The 16,591-nt window shown below is 45.0% G+C and overlaps 1 protein-coding gene across 2 annotated transcripts in view; it reads left to right on the top strand.

Annotated features, from left to right (window-relative positions):
- The window catches only part of BMP15 (bone morphogenetic protein 15), a 125,326-nt gene that overhangs the window by 82,814 nt on the left and 25,921 nt on the right, over nucleotides 1-16,591 (top strand). The window lies entirely within an intron of this gene.

The following is a 16,591-nucleotide window of genomic DNA, read 5'->3' as shown; positions in this document are numbered from 1 at the left end:
GGTGTCGGGAAGGTGGATGTCAGCTCAATGGGTGTCCAGCATCCCTCATCTTTTCCATGGCATTTGCTGGGCAGGGCAGCAGGGAGGTAGGTCGGTAGTTGGTTAGCGTCATTGGATCTGCTGAGGTTTCTTGAGAGAGTACCGTGGCATGTTTCTAGGTGGCTGTGATGATTGACTCATTCAGGATCGGTGTTGGGGCTGTGCGGATGGTGTCCAGACCTTTGAGAGTGGAAGCATTTATCGTCAACTTTCTATAAATAAACATTGGCAAAGCCAAGATATCTCCCAATTGGGACCTATTACTTTTGCCATTGTCTTTAGTACAAGTGTAGTCTTCCATTCATTTCAAACTGTGCCCTTGTCACTGCATGTTATGAGCTGCAGTGCCTTTTTACTTTGATTTTGTAATGGGATGCTTTCAGACGCATCAAATAACTATTTGTTGGCATTCAACCGGTCAGCTAAGGACATGAGACCTTGTTCAGGGCCATGTCCTTATTCGGCTGCTAAAGGCCAACTAACAAATGGTATATTGCTTAGCTAAATATTAGATAGGACTGGGTGTTTGCACATATTGGTGTTCCTCAAACCAAGTAACTTAAAAAGATCTCTGTGTGCCAGTAAACCAATCTATCTTGCTCTCATAATCCGAGGGACTGCGTCTGCTGTCCTAATTGTGACAACATCCAGTGCATTACAAGGAACTCAACTAAATCAACAGTACATTCAGCAATGTTTATTGTGTAATAGAACAGTAAAAAGAACTGAACATGAAAATACCTCTGCGTTGAAGTTTTGTGTAAAATTAATAAAGCACCTGAACTGTTCCAAATAGTTAAGACCTTCCAAGGGACACTCTTGTTGTATTTTGCAGATATTTGAAATTGTTTATTCACTTCTAAAAGTCTTGAGGCTCATCACATTCTTCCTGTAAGGTTCAGGGTAAGTCGGCAAATGAAAAACTGACTAGGTTGTGTCCTTCTTCCACCTTTGACTTGACTTTCATGAAATTTGAAGCTGAGTGTCTTACATGATCTTCAGACCTACCTGCCAGCAGGAATTTCACCTACCAGCATTAGCGTATACAGGACATGCGCACATCATGGCTCATATGGTCACCTTACTAGTGAACACATGTCGGCCTTGTAGATGGGTCCTATTGTGCTTAAAAATACATTTTGATCATTAACTCCACTTCTTAAAAGAAATAAAGTTATTCTTATTCCAGGAGGTTCTCAATATCTTATTTTTGTTAGAGACCACAAATTAAGTTACCAACATTGGCCATAGGAAAGTGGAGACAGTTATGTATGAGCCGAACCCATAGTCTTAGTAAACTACTATTTACTCAGTCCCATCTCACAGTAATTGTTTTTAACCTACTTTATTGTGTTTTTACATTAGTCATTCAATTATGGCACAACATATTCTAATCTAATTTTGGAGTTGAAAGTGATGTGTTTCTGTCCATCTATCTCAGACGGCAGATCGGGGGGGTGGAGGTAATTGTGCATGTATTCCATAAGGGTTGCTACAGTTATACCACTTTGTTACAGCAGTGTTATTGAAATTATGTGTCTTATACAAGGTCTCCCCTTTTTAGGGTCCAGCCTTTAACAGCGCAGCATGAGCTCTCGCTTGCGAGACCCTATTGGTGGTTCCCAAATGTTTCCGACCTGCGGCTCCCTTGACTCATTGGCCATTGCTTGTGGCTCCCCACTGTTACTTTTTTTAGAGGGTGGGGGGGATGTAAGCCTGGCCTCGGGAGTACTTGCATTTTTCTCCCTGAAAATAATTGTGATGAAGCTGATAAAGGTACTATAATCATATACTCAGAGTATTTCGTTTTCCTAAGGCGGCGCCTGTAATAAAATATTCGTAGTTACATTTCTTTGCCCATGCCTTTTTTAGAGTACCCTCTCAAACTTTTTTTATCCCACTTACAGTGCTAGAATGCACCCCCAATGCATGTAGGCCACATTGCCAAAGTGTTTCTGCGCTTGAAGAATATTTGTTTGCACTTCCATTTCTACCCATTTCATACGTGCCCAGGACCGGACTGGCCATAGCAGGCACCGGGCAATCCCCCGGTGGGCCGCACGGGTGGGGGCTGGTTTTGGGCCCCTGGTGGCTGTTTTTGCTCCAGGGCCGTTTCTGCAGCATAGCTGATAAATCAGCCCTGTACCAAAATCGTCCGAAATCCGGCCCCGGCAAAGAGTTCGGCGGCACCTCTAACCCCCCCCCCCTATCCCCCCCCCCTCCGAGTGGGGAGGGGGGCCAGCCGAGCACTTTGCCGGGGCCGGTTGTGGTTCCCAGTCCGGCCCTGTATGTGCCAACACACCTGTCTCGGCAGGTTACTCATGATTTTTGAAATCACATACAGCTTTATTTTTGCTGTCTCCTCCCGAAAATTGCCTCTAAATCAACGCAAGCCAAATAAATTCCTCTGATTTTCTTTTTTAAACGTCCCTCTTTCTTGCTTCCAAATGTTGGCATTATGCCTTATATGCTGTTTTACTTCCCTGTGCTCAAGGAGAGAGCAGGCCTGTCTGGACATGTATGTGTACTGAAAAGAAATGTGTACTGGAAGTGTCTATGTTTTAAGTACATGTGTCAATGCTTAATAATATTTAATGTGTTTAATAGACAGGACAACTGTCCTTTCCTGATAACTTGCATTGATGTAAAATGCATTTGGAAAAAACGAGTCTAAGAAAATTATTCTGGCATCTTCCATGTACTTTTGAAGTGTTGGTAATGTGGCGATCCAGTGAAATATGGAGGCCATCTCCCTCAACATGCTATTAGCACTACGTTTACAGCTTTAGGCATTTCACTTACAAATCCTCGACATCATGCGTTTAAGTCTAATTAGTTTAACTGAAGCCAACAGACCCTTCAACATTAAATGCATTCAAGTGCCTGGTGCGCGGCTCCTCTGGCAAGGTTTGACGGCTCCCCAGAGAGCCACAGAGCACAGTTTGGGAACCACTGCCCTATTGTTTACAATAAAAGGCTTGCAGCCCGCCCATTGCTTACCATTTGGTGGCTTCAGTTGTAGTGTAGTTCCTATATTCCCAATAGGCTCTGCGCACTGGAATAGTATATACTATAGAATTGATGTAAGACTGAGGTCTACTTGGTCTCTATCGAATTTACTAAACTTAATAGTGAGTGCCAGCTTGCTCAGAGTTCACTACACACTTTCTCGAATTCACAAGAAGGGATTAGTTTCTGACAACCACATAAACATGACAACTTTGTTTCCCAAGAATAAACGTATCACTAGAGTCGTGGAAACAATAGATAAGTATTTCACTCAGTCAATCGTGCATGCTTCGTTTCTACAGAGTTGTAGAGAAATAGACACAGGCGTTTTCAATAAAATGTTTATTGAACAGTATTCTTTCTCATATAAGAGAAGTGAATTGCTACAATTATTTTGCAGGCTGCAAAGTGTAATGTGTACAGCATAAATAGTAATAGGAAATAATACTGTAAGAGCATTGTATGGTTCCTAAGCCATATAAAAATACATACATAAATAACAAGGGCTAAAAGTACTCAACAGGTGCTTCTAAAATACGCCTACCCCAATGTACCTAACTTAAGTCTAGTACGAGGGAAGAAAGCATGGTGTAGCATAGGTTTCGTTTTCTTTGCCAAGAATCTATCCAAGAATTCTCTTAGGGTCTAATCCGCTCCGTACCTTGGTTTTAGAATGAAGGAGGTCTGGTATCGCTCTGTCTCGGACTCGATTTCCCAACACCCCGCAAGGGGAGCTTGGAAACACTGGAGCTGGATTCTCACCAAGAGAAAGGGCAGCTTCTCTGTCAGCACATCAGCTGGAGGGTCGGCTTCCTTCGGTACTTGCTGTAGCGAACTGCTCCAAACCACCATGTGGTTGCTAGAGCAAGTGAAGGCATATTTATACCTTGAAGGTGCCTAGTTTGACGTAAAGTCGGACATAATAACGTCATCGAAGAAGCCCAAGGGAATGGTACTTCTTTGAAAACTCCATGAGTTCTTGGACAAATCAATATTCAAGCTAGGGGAGGTACCTTAGCAGCTTAAGCCGATTTTCCAAGAAATTGTTATGGCTTTTCGGAACTGGTTGAAGTAGCCATGCCTGTATTTGGACTGCATGGACTATGTCTAAATATGGGTATGATTTCTTATGCCTATATTAGGGCAATGTGAATTGTACCTATATAAGGGCATGAATCTGGAAAGTTACACTCTGGTCCTAAAACGCTACACACACCATCTCCACTTTATTATGTTCGATAATACTAAATTCTAAGGATTTAAAACATATCTTAGGCAGGTGTTTACAACCCCACCAAAAAATTACATAAAATGCATTTGAAATGGTTGTACATGAAAAATGAGTATTTGTGTTGTACGCATTTAAAAGCAATGTTTTCATTCAAAGCATATAGTATGACATTGGAAATGCTATCTGAATGAATCACGAATTTACATTTATGAAATGGATCTTAATTACAGAAAAAAAGTTGTGACCAACCCATAGCCGAGTTATAAAAACTGTTTGAATGAAGACAAGGTCAAATATTGTCTGTTGAAAGTTTATCACAGAATTCTTGTTCTCAAAGAATATTTCTACTTTAAGCAGATTAATTAGTGTCAAAAAAGTTCAATTATGGAAAAAGTCAAATCGTAGAAAAATAGAGTTCCAAAGTTAGAAGTTTGTTTAGAAAAACGAAGGTCGAATTCAGTCTCCCAGAGCACTGTGTTCCAATTTTTACAAGTCAGTTTCATTGTTCGGAGAAAACATCACATCTTCTAAGCCTGTGAAGAATTCATCTATCATTGTAGGTGAGAGTTGGATTACCTCGCTTAGCAGGTCAATAGTACACAGATGAGAAACATCGCCGTCCGCGTCACTCGCATTAGCAGTGCTTGAAGTAGATGGTACCTGTATGCCTGTTGCCTCACGAATCTCACTGGCAGTAACTTGCGTCTGTGAGAGCTCAACAAAAGCCGTCATCAGGATTGGTAGCCGCTGGGGACAACACAGTGCATGAGCCGTTACTGGTCCAAGCAAAGTATCAACATCCGTAGGCATGACTGATGGTAGCGTAATATCCATGAAGTGGGGCGTTATCCCGTCCCAGGCGAATGCACAGCTAATTGTTGCCACTTTGTAAAAATATGTCTGTTTTACCATCATTATTTCACTGCATTATTCTTGTAGTCACACTTAGTTCTCCATTCCACGTATTTCAAACTTAGTCCCCGCTCTCAGTGTACATGCTGAGTGTGGACTAAGTTTGAAATACGTGGAATGGAGAACTAAGTGTAAATACAGTGAAATAATGATGGTAAAACAAACACATTTTTGCCTGGGACGGGATGACGCCCCACTTCATTGATGTTAGTACTCTAGTGCCACGAGGCATGGCACTTACAGCAAATAGAAAGCAAACTTATGAAAAAAAGAATTAAGATGGATAAATCTGAAAACAGGTGTGCATCCTGTCTCCTTAATATTGATGATGGCGTAAGACAGATGTGTAATACGCATTCTTCTCCACATAGCAGGCAACGCAGAACAGGTAAGATGCAATCTTGCCAGATTGGTCTGAATGACCAAAACCATGTGGCATTCAGCTCTCTTAAACGAGATAATCCCAAAATTTGGATGATGTGCTCACGAAACCTCATTGCTAGTAGAGTGTTCTCCACTGTAAACTGGGTGTCGTTGGTGATTTGGCTTGCCATATCGGAGCAGAAGGAGCAAAAATAGTATCCCTGCTGCGAGTCCCAAAACGAGAGGCAGTCCGCCAAACACTGAGTGCACGAAGTTAGGAAATATTCCGAAGACTGCTTCAAAGGGTGCTAACAGTTCAGAAAAAATTGTCTTAAATACATGTACAATACCACTCGTATCAGACATGTTAAAGATACGACCTAACATTTCTATGAAATGTATAGGGCAGTTTGTCGATAAAAGTGCATGTATCTCTGCAGAAGTCCTTGCAACTTGCAGTTCATGCGTCTCTTTGGACGAGGTCAGTGGCACAGTTTTTTGTAAAAGAATGGCTTTCATTCTGCTTAAAGTATCAATTCGTATAGAGGAGATGTTCAGTGAAGGCCATAGTGGCAACTCCCTGTCTGTCTTGCTTTTAGGAAACAATACTTGCATACAGCAAGTGACCCTGGCTGACACAGTTACGAGATAGGCTTTTCCTGGCAACCTGCCACAGCAGCTGTGATCATTCAACATTAAATAACTCCCATTAGAAAGTTGCCCAAAAATTGGATCTATCACTGCAGCCGGAGAACCTTGCAGGTGGCAGGATAACTTGTTCGAAGAACCATCACAGGCTCCATGTAAATTAATACCCTGACATAAAAGTGTACCGCTTAGTGCGTTTTTGCAATTTGTACCACTAAAAAATACTTCTTTTCCCCCACTCCAACATTTGTGTTTATATGGAAAATCCCAGGTTGACTTGATGTATTCTTTACCCAACCTTTCATACAGGCCCCCTGGTATGTGTTTTAAGCAATACTGAAACTGGAAAATCATCACTGGCAAAGTAATGGTGCCATGCATTATCAATTCTATCGCTGTTTTCTCAGAAACGGTTAATGGTAATCTTTCCAGTTTTTCTATGCTCCGCACCGTATAGTCTGCTCCCCTCTGTGCCAAAGAGATTTGGTTATCTGTAAGGTTAAACCCAGAAAACAATGACTTGGTGTTGATCAGCCGCCAAGGCACATAGCCTGAACGAAGATTTTGTAATGTCCAGCATAACCGCATTATAGAACGCAATTGAGACTGTCCATGTTGTAACATGAGCAAGTCCTGTTCCATTATGTCTATGGCAGAGGATACAATGCTGTCCAAAGAATAAATTTTGGATGACAGTTGTTAACCCATTGTCAACTACAGATAGTGATTTTTCTAAATTAATACAATCAATTTCTCGTATTCGTTCTGCAGTTTCCATGTGCATGATTTTCCATGCTTCATTGTAAGCAGCATATATACCGGCATATATGAAAGGTTTATGATGTGGTTTACGAGGCCCTAGTAAGAAATCTCTCAAATCAACGCCAGCTTTAAGTAAAGTTAAGTGTTGTTTTATATCTGGTAGTGTGGATCGTTGCAGCCACTCAAGGCACAGTTTTCCTACACAGTATGATGTTACTATCCCAGGATGTTGTCTCTGGACATATCTTGGATCTGACCTAGTGAATATGAACCCTTGTGTTTTGTTCAGGAATCTATCTTGACAGTTGTTTGTGTCTGTGGGCCAGATTAACCATTTTTTCCAATCAGGATCAGTTCTGTTTTGTTGTAAAATATATTTCACGTCTACCTCCTTATCTGTAGTGTCATTAGTATCAGGTGTGGGGTTTAGGTATGGACGGTTTGTTTAAATCTTTTATCTTAGCTAAGCCAAGACAAGATGTCTGTTGAACAGTGTCATTCAAAAATATTATTTGTTCTGGGATGATGCAGGCTCTAAATAAAGCTTCTAATCCCTGCACCTGCCAGTCTTTAGTGCCCCAGGCAGTTTTTGTCTCAATGTTGTCTTTCCAAAAGTCAAAACCTAAAGTAGACAATTGAGCATAAAAGGCAGCAGAATACATTTGCTTAGTATTAGTCAACATACTTTTCATTCCTGTCCTATTAACATTTTTAAAGGAAAATGATTCTGGATTTGAAACATTAACACCTGAAAAGTATAGAAATTTGTCATAAAATGTTTTTGAGCTACCCTTTGGTGGCGTAGGACAATGTTCCCATTGATTATAAGTATAAACATTTCTAGTGTTTGCAGATTTGTGCAAATAATGAGGACCATAGTGATTATAACAATATATTTGTTCATAATCTGATGAACCTTCTAAGTATTCATGTTTTGTAAATTTTGCAGACATCTCGAAGTCTGACATTAACATTAACAGTCTCAAAGTCCCAATCATCGGAGAATGTGCTGGGTGAAACAGTCACTCAAGTAAACCTTGAATTGATGTGGAATCTTCAACAGCTCTGAAGGACCGAAAATGTCACTCTGTTCTGTCCAAGGCTGTACCACCAGGTATAGGAACGGCTGTTATGTTCACTGATGACAAGTCTCTTTGTTCACGATGCGAAGATTTGTGTGGCTTCAGGAGCAAGTTGATTTTCTTACTTGCTGTGTTCATCTTACTGTATCTTCCATTTATCAGCGTTCCCAAAGTCAATACAAGAATTAGCCAAAGTAGGAGGAAGAGTACGGCTAACACAATCCAAAGTTCAATCCATGGTTAAACCAGATAGATTTATCCAAGATGGTGAAAAAGTTCTGTTATTTGTTCTTTAAAAGTTCTATTTGCTGGCGTTGTTTCAGGTTCACTGAGATCCTTGGAAAACGTATCCAAGTTAATGAAATAGCCAGATGTAGTTTTGTCAATTGTTGGAATGGCATCAGGATTACTTGAAATCACTGAAGTTACTGGATCTTTTGTCATCTTGGTGTACTCAGAAGTCACATCATTGTAGACAGGTGATTCTTGAAGAACTGTTATTTGGGTTTCAAGAGGTACAGGTTCCATGGCTTTGTTGCATAGTCCTTCTTTTCGCACTGCAGATTCTTCAAAGTTGATGAGTCTCTCAGTTTGAACCTCTTGGATAGTAGCCAGTTGACTCTCCTCTCCTTTTTTCCAGCAAGGGGTGGCAGTAACACTGATCTTGTTCCGTGGATTGCTAAGACAGGTACCGGTTGTCTGTAAGAAGGCCCAAATTCCTTCTTGTCCGCGATCTTTTCTCTGACCAGATCCCCAATTCTTAGAATCCAGGCAGGCCTTGCTGGGACAGGTGGTTTTTCTTCAGTTGTCGTTGGCTTCTGTAGTGTGTTGCTCAGACTTTGTCTTGTTTCACTTAGGTCCTGCAAAACAGCCAAACGGTCTTTGATATCAAAGGGTTTATGTTCTACCACTGAAGTATGACGATCGAGGTCTTCGACAATCATTATAGTACCAAAAAGGATTTCATATGGAGTGATTCCACCCAGAGAACTTCTTGGCAGATTATTTAGACTACGTTGGACACTTATTAGATGTTTGACCCACCCGTCACCCGAGCCTAATACACTAGCTGTTATAGATTGCTTTATGTCCCGGTTTTTTTCTTTCCACTACAGAATTTCCCTCGGGATGGAATGTATTTGAGTACCGCAATGCAACGCCCAAGCTGGCCATGGACTCCTTGTAAGCATTCAAGCTAAACGCAGGACCCTGGTCAGAATGTAGCGTGCCGATTGCGTATGTGCCGATAAAGACTCGCAAATCTTTTATAACAGTTCGAGCGTCAGCCGAGCACTGAGGCCACATCCAAATGAATCTTGAGCAGGAATCCACTGCGACCATGATATATTTATAGGTGCCATCCCTTTGTAAGGGACCACAGTGGTCCAGGTAAACGCACGCTAGTGGTTTATCTGAAATTAGAAGGGGCGTCTGCGCAGGACGTTTCACTGTAGAGACTTTCATCTTCTGGCAGATTTCACATTCTAGAACATAGTTTCTAGTTTGTTTCCTCATGCGCGGCCACCAGTATCTTTGTATTAATAATGACACTGTTGCGGAAACACCTTCATGTGCTAAGGCGAGCCCTTCATGTGCTGCTAAGATTAGTCCCAATCTATGCTCCATGTTTGAAATTACCCTATCCCCCTCTCCTGGTATTCAAGCAAAAGGAACGTTATTTGCATCAGTTATATATGAGTATTTCAGTGGATAGCCTTTTGGTAATGTTTTACCGCTATCTTTGTTGGAAGCGGTGACAGCCTGCATGATTTCACTTTCTATTTTCATTTTTGAACGAGTGATTGCAGCTACGGAAGCCGTTTGTACAGCTGCCTTCGCGACTTCATCGATTCAGAAAAGGGGGTGGTGATGAACAGAGTGTCTGAATTAAGCAGACCACTCTTACCCAGTCCAAAGATCAGGGCTTGATCCATCACCATTATTTATCTCACTGCACCATCCCAGCTCAGAACCTGGCTATATGCAAATCAGTCTGTCCCTGGCCCAGTGCATCATGGGAACAGGGCAGACTAAACTACCAAGCCAATTCTTCACCAGAAAGGAGACCAGCTACCGGGGACCGGTTTCTGGCATTTCAGCCGTCTTCGGCCCAGCTTGCTTGAATCCTGATGGTGCAGTGAGAAAGGGACTCATGTCTGAGTATACCCTGCCACACCTATAGTGGCCAAAAACGATTCAGAAAAGGGGGTGGTGATGAACAGAGTGTCTGAATTAAGCAGACCACTCTTACCCAGTCCAAAGATCAGGGCTTGATCCATCACCGTTATTTATCTCACTGCACCATCCCAGCTCAGAACCTGGCTATATGCAAATCAGTCTGTCCCTGGCCCAGTGCATCATGGGAACAGGGCAGACTAAACTACCAAGCCAATTCTTCACCAGAAAGGAGACAAGCTACCGGGGACCGGTTTCTGGCATTTCAGCCGTCTTCGGCCCAGCTTGCTTGAATCCTGATGGTGCAGTGAGAAAGGGACTCATGTCTGAGTATACCCTGCCACACCTATAGTGGCCAAAAACGATTCAGAAAAGGGGGGTGGTGATGAACAGAGTGTCTGAATTAAGCAGACCACTCTTACCCAGTCCAAAGATCAGGGCTTGATCCATCACCGTTATTTATCTCACTGCACCATCCCAGCTCAGAACCTGGCTATATGCAAATCAGTTTGTCCCTGGCCCAGTGCATCATGGGAACAGGGCAGACTAAACTACCAAGCCAATTCTTCACCAGAAAGGAGACAAGCTACCGGGGACCGGTTTCTGGCATTTCAGCCGTCTTCGGCCCAGCTTGCTTGAATCCTGATGGTGCAGTGAGAAAGGGACTCATGTCTGAGTATACCCTGCCACACCTATAGTGGCCAAAAACGATTCAGAAAAGGGGGGTGGTGATGAACAGAGTGTCTGAATTAAGCAGACCACTCTTACCCAGTCCAAAGATCAGGGCTTGATCCATCACCGTTATTTATCTCACTGCACCATCCTAGCTCAGAACCTGGCTATATGCAAATCAGTCTGTCCCTGGCCCAGTGCATCATGGGAACAGGGCAGACTAAACTACCAAGCCAATTCTTCACCAGAAAGGAGACAAGCTTCCGGGGACCGGTTTCTGGCATTTCGCGACTTCATCAGCCAATGAATTCCCTGCAACGTGTACGCCATCACGCTGATGACTCAGTGTATGGATCACGTGAGTCTTTTGTAGTTATTTCTGTAATAGAACTACTTGTTCCCAAAGCAACTTATGCTTGATTGTGCCATCTTTTGCATCTTTGAAACCGTTTTGAATCCAGTTCTGCAAGTATTCATTATAAAATTGAACGCAATATTACGAATCGCACATTATGAGTGTGGGGAATTCGCGATCGGTATTTTCAAACGCCATCATGAATGCCTGTAGTTCAGCTCGCTGAGCTGTACAATCTCCTAGAGATTGAGTTTTTGTGACCATAGGTCGGAATTTACCATCACGCCAGCGACCTTTTACAATCCCACATGCAGCACTATAAGCTTGTTTTCCCCCGATTGCGAGTTGTGCTGATCCGCCTGTATAAATTATATATCCATAATGTTCTAGAGGCAGAATCTCAGTAGGCAGAGGACATTCTTGTTCATATTCTAGAAATTCTTGTGTTTTCAAGTATGGGTCAAAAACATATTCAACATCTGTTGCAGCAAAAGAATTAACCCACTGTATCCATCTTCACTGCCTCTAAGGCTGGTACAGGTGTAACGACAATTATGAGCTTACCCTGTGCGAGGGCTCTCTTTTGCTACTGCAGTTTGAACCGCTGTCAGAATTTTTTCTGTAGAAGTGAATTTCATTTCAACTTGTGTGTACAAGTGTGATTTATAAGCTATTGGTACTTTTTCTCCTTCATTAAAGGTTAAGTACGTGAATCCGTATCTCCCTGGGATGAATCAGATACAAGATTGCGTACGTTTACGCGAGTTTTTAAATGTGTTGTTGCCAACGTGTCTGTTTGTACTGAATGCAAAATTTCTGTGTGTTTTTGAGTCCAATTGATTTGTTTGAAATCGGGTTTGATTAATTCTTTGAGAGGTTTAACCCTTTCTGCATAATTTAGAATGTAAGTCCTTCCGAAATGTAGGAAACCTAGAATCGACTGTAAGTTTTTCAGCGTTTTTGGAGTTTGGAGCAGAGCGTATTTCTCTAGAAACTTTGCTGCCTGGCTTTTGCCTTCACTTGATAGTTGATATCCCAGAAAAGCACATTGAGGTGGGCAATTCTGGATTTTTTTTAATTGAATTTATACCCTTCAGAGGCATACCTAAGTATAATGGTGTTCACTCTTTTCAAGTGCCTATCCAAGTTATTATCTGTAATATAGATGTCATTGACATAAGATACTGCTTCATCATCATACTTTTGTAGTAACTGTTACTGTTGCTGAAAATAACCCTGGACTATTCTTGAATCCCTGGGGGAGACGGCAAAAGTGACGCTGTACCCCCATAGTTGAGAAAGCGGTCAAATACCTGCTTTCAGGTGCAATATTTTGAAAGAAGAAACCGTTAGCAATATCTAATGTGGTTTTGTATTTTTTACGCACAATGTTGTTCATTAGTGCTGCACTGTGTGCATTTTGTACTGCAAATGTTTTGCAACAAGAGTTTAAGTGCCTGTAGTCCAAAACTAGACGATATGTATTGTCTGGTTTGGAGACAGGAAACAAAGGATTGTTCATGGATGAAGTGCATCCATCAATCACCCCTTGGTATTCAAGTTGATCTAATATCTCCTTGACCTGTTTTTTAGCTTCTTGCTTAACTGGATACTGCCTTTGAGCAGTTGGTTGAGTTTTTAGGTCTCAGTAATATCCGGTCGGCAGACCGGATGTCCGAGAATTATTGTCTCTTAGTGTGGCAGCTTAAACCCGCCTCCCTCGTCCTCTCTCCTCCATTGGCTGGCTTCCTAAACGGAGGCCAGCCATTGGAGGAGAGATCCATCACTCCGATGTAGCCCCGTCCTTTTCGGATTTGGGGGCGTAAGTTTTGCTGTTCTTTAGACAGTGACGTCGCCCGTCACTCAGAACAGCAAAACACACGCCCCCAAATGCGAAAATGACCATGCTTTCTCCGAGGCATTTCTGCTTTGCCTCGGAGAAAGACGGTGGTGATTTACAGAGCTGCTCTGCTCGTCCCCCCTCCCTCCGCAGCTCTCCTTCGTCCCGGTCCCCCCCCCCCCTCCCTCCGCCCGCAGCTCTCCTTCGTCCCGGTCCCCCTCCCCCTCCCCCAGCAAATCCAACAGACCCTCTCACTAGCCCACCTCTGTATCTGACTGAAGAGGCAAAGCACGCTCAGATGTACCCTTCTTCGTCCCGGTCCCTCTCCCACCCCCTCCCTCGCCCGCAGCTCTCCTTCGTCCCGGTTCCCCCTCCCCCTCACTCCCCCTCCCCCTCTCCCTCCCCCCGCAGCTCGAGCGTCGTTCTTTTCCTCTTCCTCGTCTTGTTTTCGATGGCAGCCGAGTCACACAGCTCCATCCCAGCTGCCAGTAAAACACCTTTGTCACGCTGGGGAGTTTAGGACAACTCTTCGAAGCACCTCGTTCCCAGTCCTGAAAGGTCATTTAACAAAATTAGTGCAGCCAAGAGTTTTATTCTTAATTCCGTTCGAATTAGAATTGTGAGTGAATACACTTGAAAAGAACACCTTCGAGAAGGAAAGCAAGGAACTATAAATGTTCTGTCCCATGACATTGAATTATCTGGAATTTAGAGTGTAAATCAGCATGTTTTAGTGTATCAGTATATTTACCAAAGGACGTCAGCCGATAGCAAGTAAACGCCCACCGCCCTGAGCAGGTCGTGCACGCCCACCCCCACCGGCCTAAGGTGAGAGGCTGAGCAGGTCGCGCACGCCCACCGGCCTAAGGTGAGAGGCTGAGCAGGTCGCGCACGCCCATCCCGCCGCCCTAAGGTGAGAGGCTGAGCAGGTCGCGCACGCCCACCCCACCGCCCTAAGGTGAGAGGCTGAGCAGGCCTCGCCCGCCCCCCCCCCCCCCTGAAGTGAGAGGCTGAGCGTGCTCCTGCTTCTACATTATTTAGCAAGCATTGATTCCCCCCACGCACGGAGCGAGGAAACAGTGAGAAGGAACAGGACAGCTCACTAGTGAGCAAGTGCTAGTGACTAATGTACTGACTGTACAAAAAATCGGCCCGCCCCACCCAGCAACAAACCCACCCCTGGCAGCCTACCGGGGGATGGCCCGGCTCCCACTCCAAAGCGGCTAGAGCTCGTGTTCCGAGGATACTAGCGCCTCTACTTCTTTCGGAGAGTCTGAAACTACAACTCCCAGCATGCACACTGTTGCGCACTAAAGTGCACACTCACGCCTTTGAGGCACTTTACATCTCTGCCTTTGTTTCCAGTCTGCTCGAGCGGCCCTTGACTTGGCCCCCATCTCGGAGGTGGGCACTTGCCGCTCTGATACGGTTGCTCCCCCCTCCCTGTAGCCCTCAGAGGGGTCACCCTCCACCACACCCATCCTGCCCGAGAGAAGACTGTTCTTGCAACCAACCGTAAGGGTCTCCAGCGCCTTGAGCCCCGTACGGGTGAGGAGTGGCGCTTTACAAGAAATCTGATGGACTCTTCCCCTCACGTGAGCCGCTGCATTCTTGCAGTGCAGTGCTGGCCGCTGCAGCGCCGGGAAACAGCTGCTTCCGTTGAAAGCGCTACAGAAAACAAACCACCCAGAAAGAAACAGCACCTCCGGGTCAGAGTTCAAACAGTACTTAAATAGGCACTGGGTTCCTACCTCAGTAAGCTGCACAGTTCAAACAATGGTAACTTAATAAGAAAAGCATGTCAGCAACACAAGCTGTGACCGGCTGAGCTATCTACATCCAATACAAGTCCCAGAGCAGCAGCTGCATTAACCAGCGGGTTACCTTGCTGCGGTTGGAGGGAAGACCTGGTGAGCACACACAGACCTCTGCAGCAGTTGCATTAACCAGCGGGTTACCTTGCTGCTGTGGCAGGGTAGACCTGGTGAGCACACACAGATCTCTGCAGCAGGTGCATTAGCCAACAGGGCTTCCTAGCTACTGTGGGAGGGTAGACCTGGTGAGCACACACAGATCTCTGCAGCAGGTGCATTAGCCAGGGGGCTACCTTGCTGCTGCAAGCACACACAGATCTCTGCAGCAGGTGCATTAACCAGCGGACCTACCTTGCTGCGGTTGGAGGGAAGACCTGGTGAGCACACACAGACCTCTGCAGCAGGTGCATTAACCAGCGAGGCTACCTTGCTGCTGCGGTAGGGTAGACCTGGTGAGCGCACACAGATCTCTGCAGCAGGGCATTAACCTGCTGAGCTACCTTGCTGCGGTGGGAGGGAAGACCTGGTGAGCACACACAGATCTCTGCAGCAGGTAAATTAGCCGGCGGGGCTACCTTGCTGCTGTGGGAGGGTAGAGCTGGTGAGCACACACAGATCTCTGCAGCAGGTGCATTAGCCGGCGGGGCTGCCTTGCTGCTGTGGGACGGTAGACCTGGTGAGCGCACACAGATCTCTGCAGCAGGTGCATAAGCCAGGGGGGCTACCTTGCTGCTGCAAGCACACACAGATCTCTGCAGCAGGTGTGAAGGAGAGTAGGGTCTGCTATCCTATGGTCACCCCAATTTTTAGGTCTCGGTAATATCCGGTCTGCCGAAGGCAGACCGGATGTCCGAAAATTATTGTCTCTTAGTGTGGCAGCTTAAACCCGCCTCCCTCGTCCTCTCTCCTCCATTGGCTGGCTTCCTAAATGGAGGCCAGCCATTGGAGGAGAGATCCATCACTCCGATGTAGCCCCGTCCTTTTCGGATTTGGGGGCGTAAGTTTTGCTGTTCTTTAGACAGTGACGTCGCCCGTCACTCAGAACAGCAAAACACACGCCCCCAAATGCGAAAATGACCATGCTTTCTCCGAGGCATTTCTGCTTTGCCTCGGAGAAAGACGGTGGTGATTTACAGAGCTGCTCTGCTCGTCCCCCCTGCCTCCGCCCGCAGCTCTCCTTCGTCACGGTCCCGCTCCCACCTCCCCCTCCCCCAGCAAATCCAACAGACCCTCTCACTAGCCCACCTCTGTATCGGACTCCAGAGGCAAAGCACGCTCAGATGTACCCTTCTTCGTCCCGGTCCCTCTCCCACCCCCTCCCTCCGCCCGCAGCTCTCCTTCGTCCCGGTCCCCCCTCCCCCTCCCTCCGCCCGCAGCTCGAGCGTCGTTCTTTTCCTCTTCCTCGTCTTGTTTTTGATGGCAGCCGAGTCACACAGCTCCATCCCAGCTGCCAGTAAAACACCTTTGTCATGCTGGGGAGTTTAGGACAACTCTTCGAAGCACCTCGTTCCCAGTCCTGAAAGGTCATTTAACAAAATTAGTGCAGCCAAGAGTTTTATTCTTAATTCCGTTCGAATTAGAATTGTGAGTGAATACACTTGAAAAGAACACCTTCGAGAAGGAAAGCAAGGAACTATAAATGTTCTGTCCCATGACATTGAATTATCTGGAATTTAGAGTGTAAATCAG

Source organism: Lissotriton vulgaris, chromosome 10, assembly GCF_964263255.1.
Source record: "Lissotriton vulgaris chromosome 10, aLisVul1.2, whole genome shotgun sequence".
NCBI lineage: Eukaryota > Metazoa > Chordata > Amphibia > Caudata > Salamandridae > Lissotriton > Lissotriton vulgaris.
The sequence above is the reverse complement of the archived record's forward strand: the minus strand, read 5'-3'. Positions and strand labels throughout refer to the sequence as shown.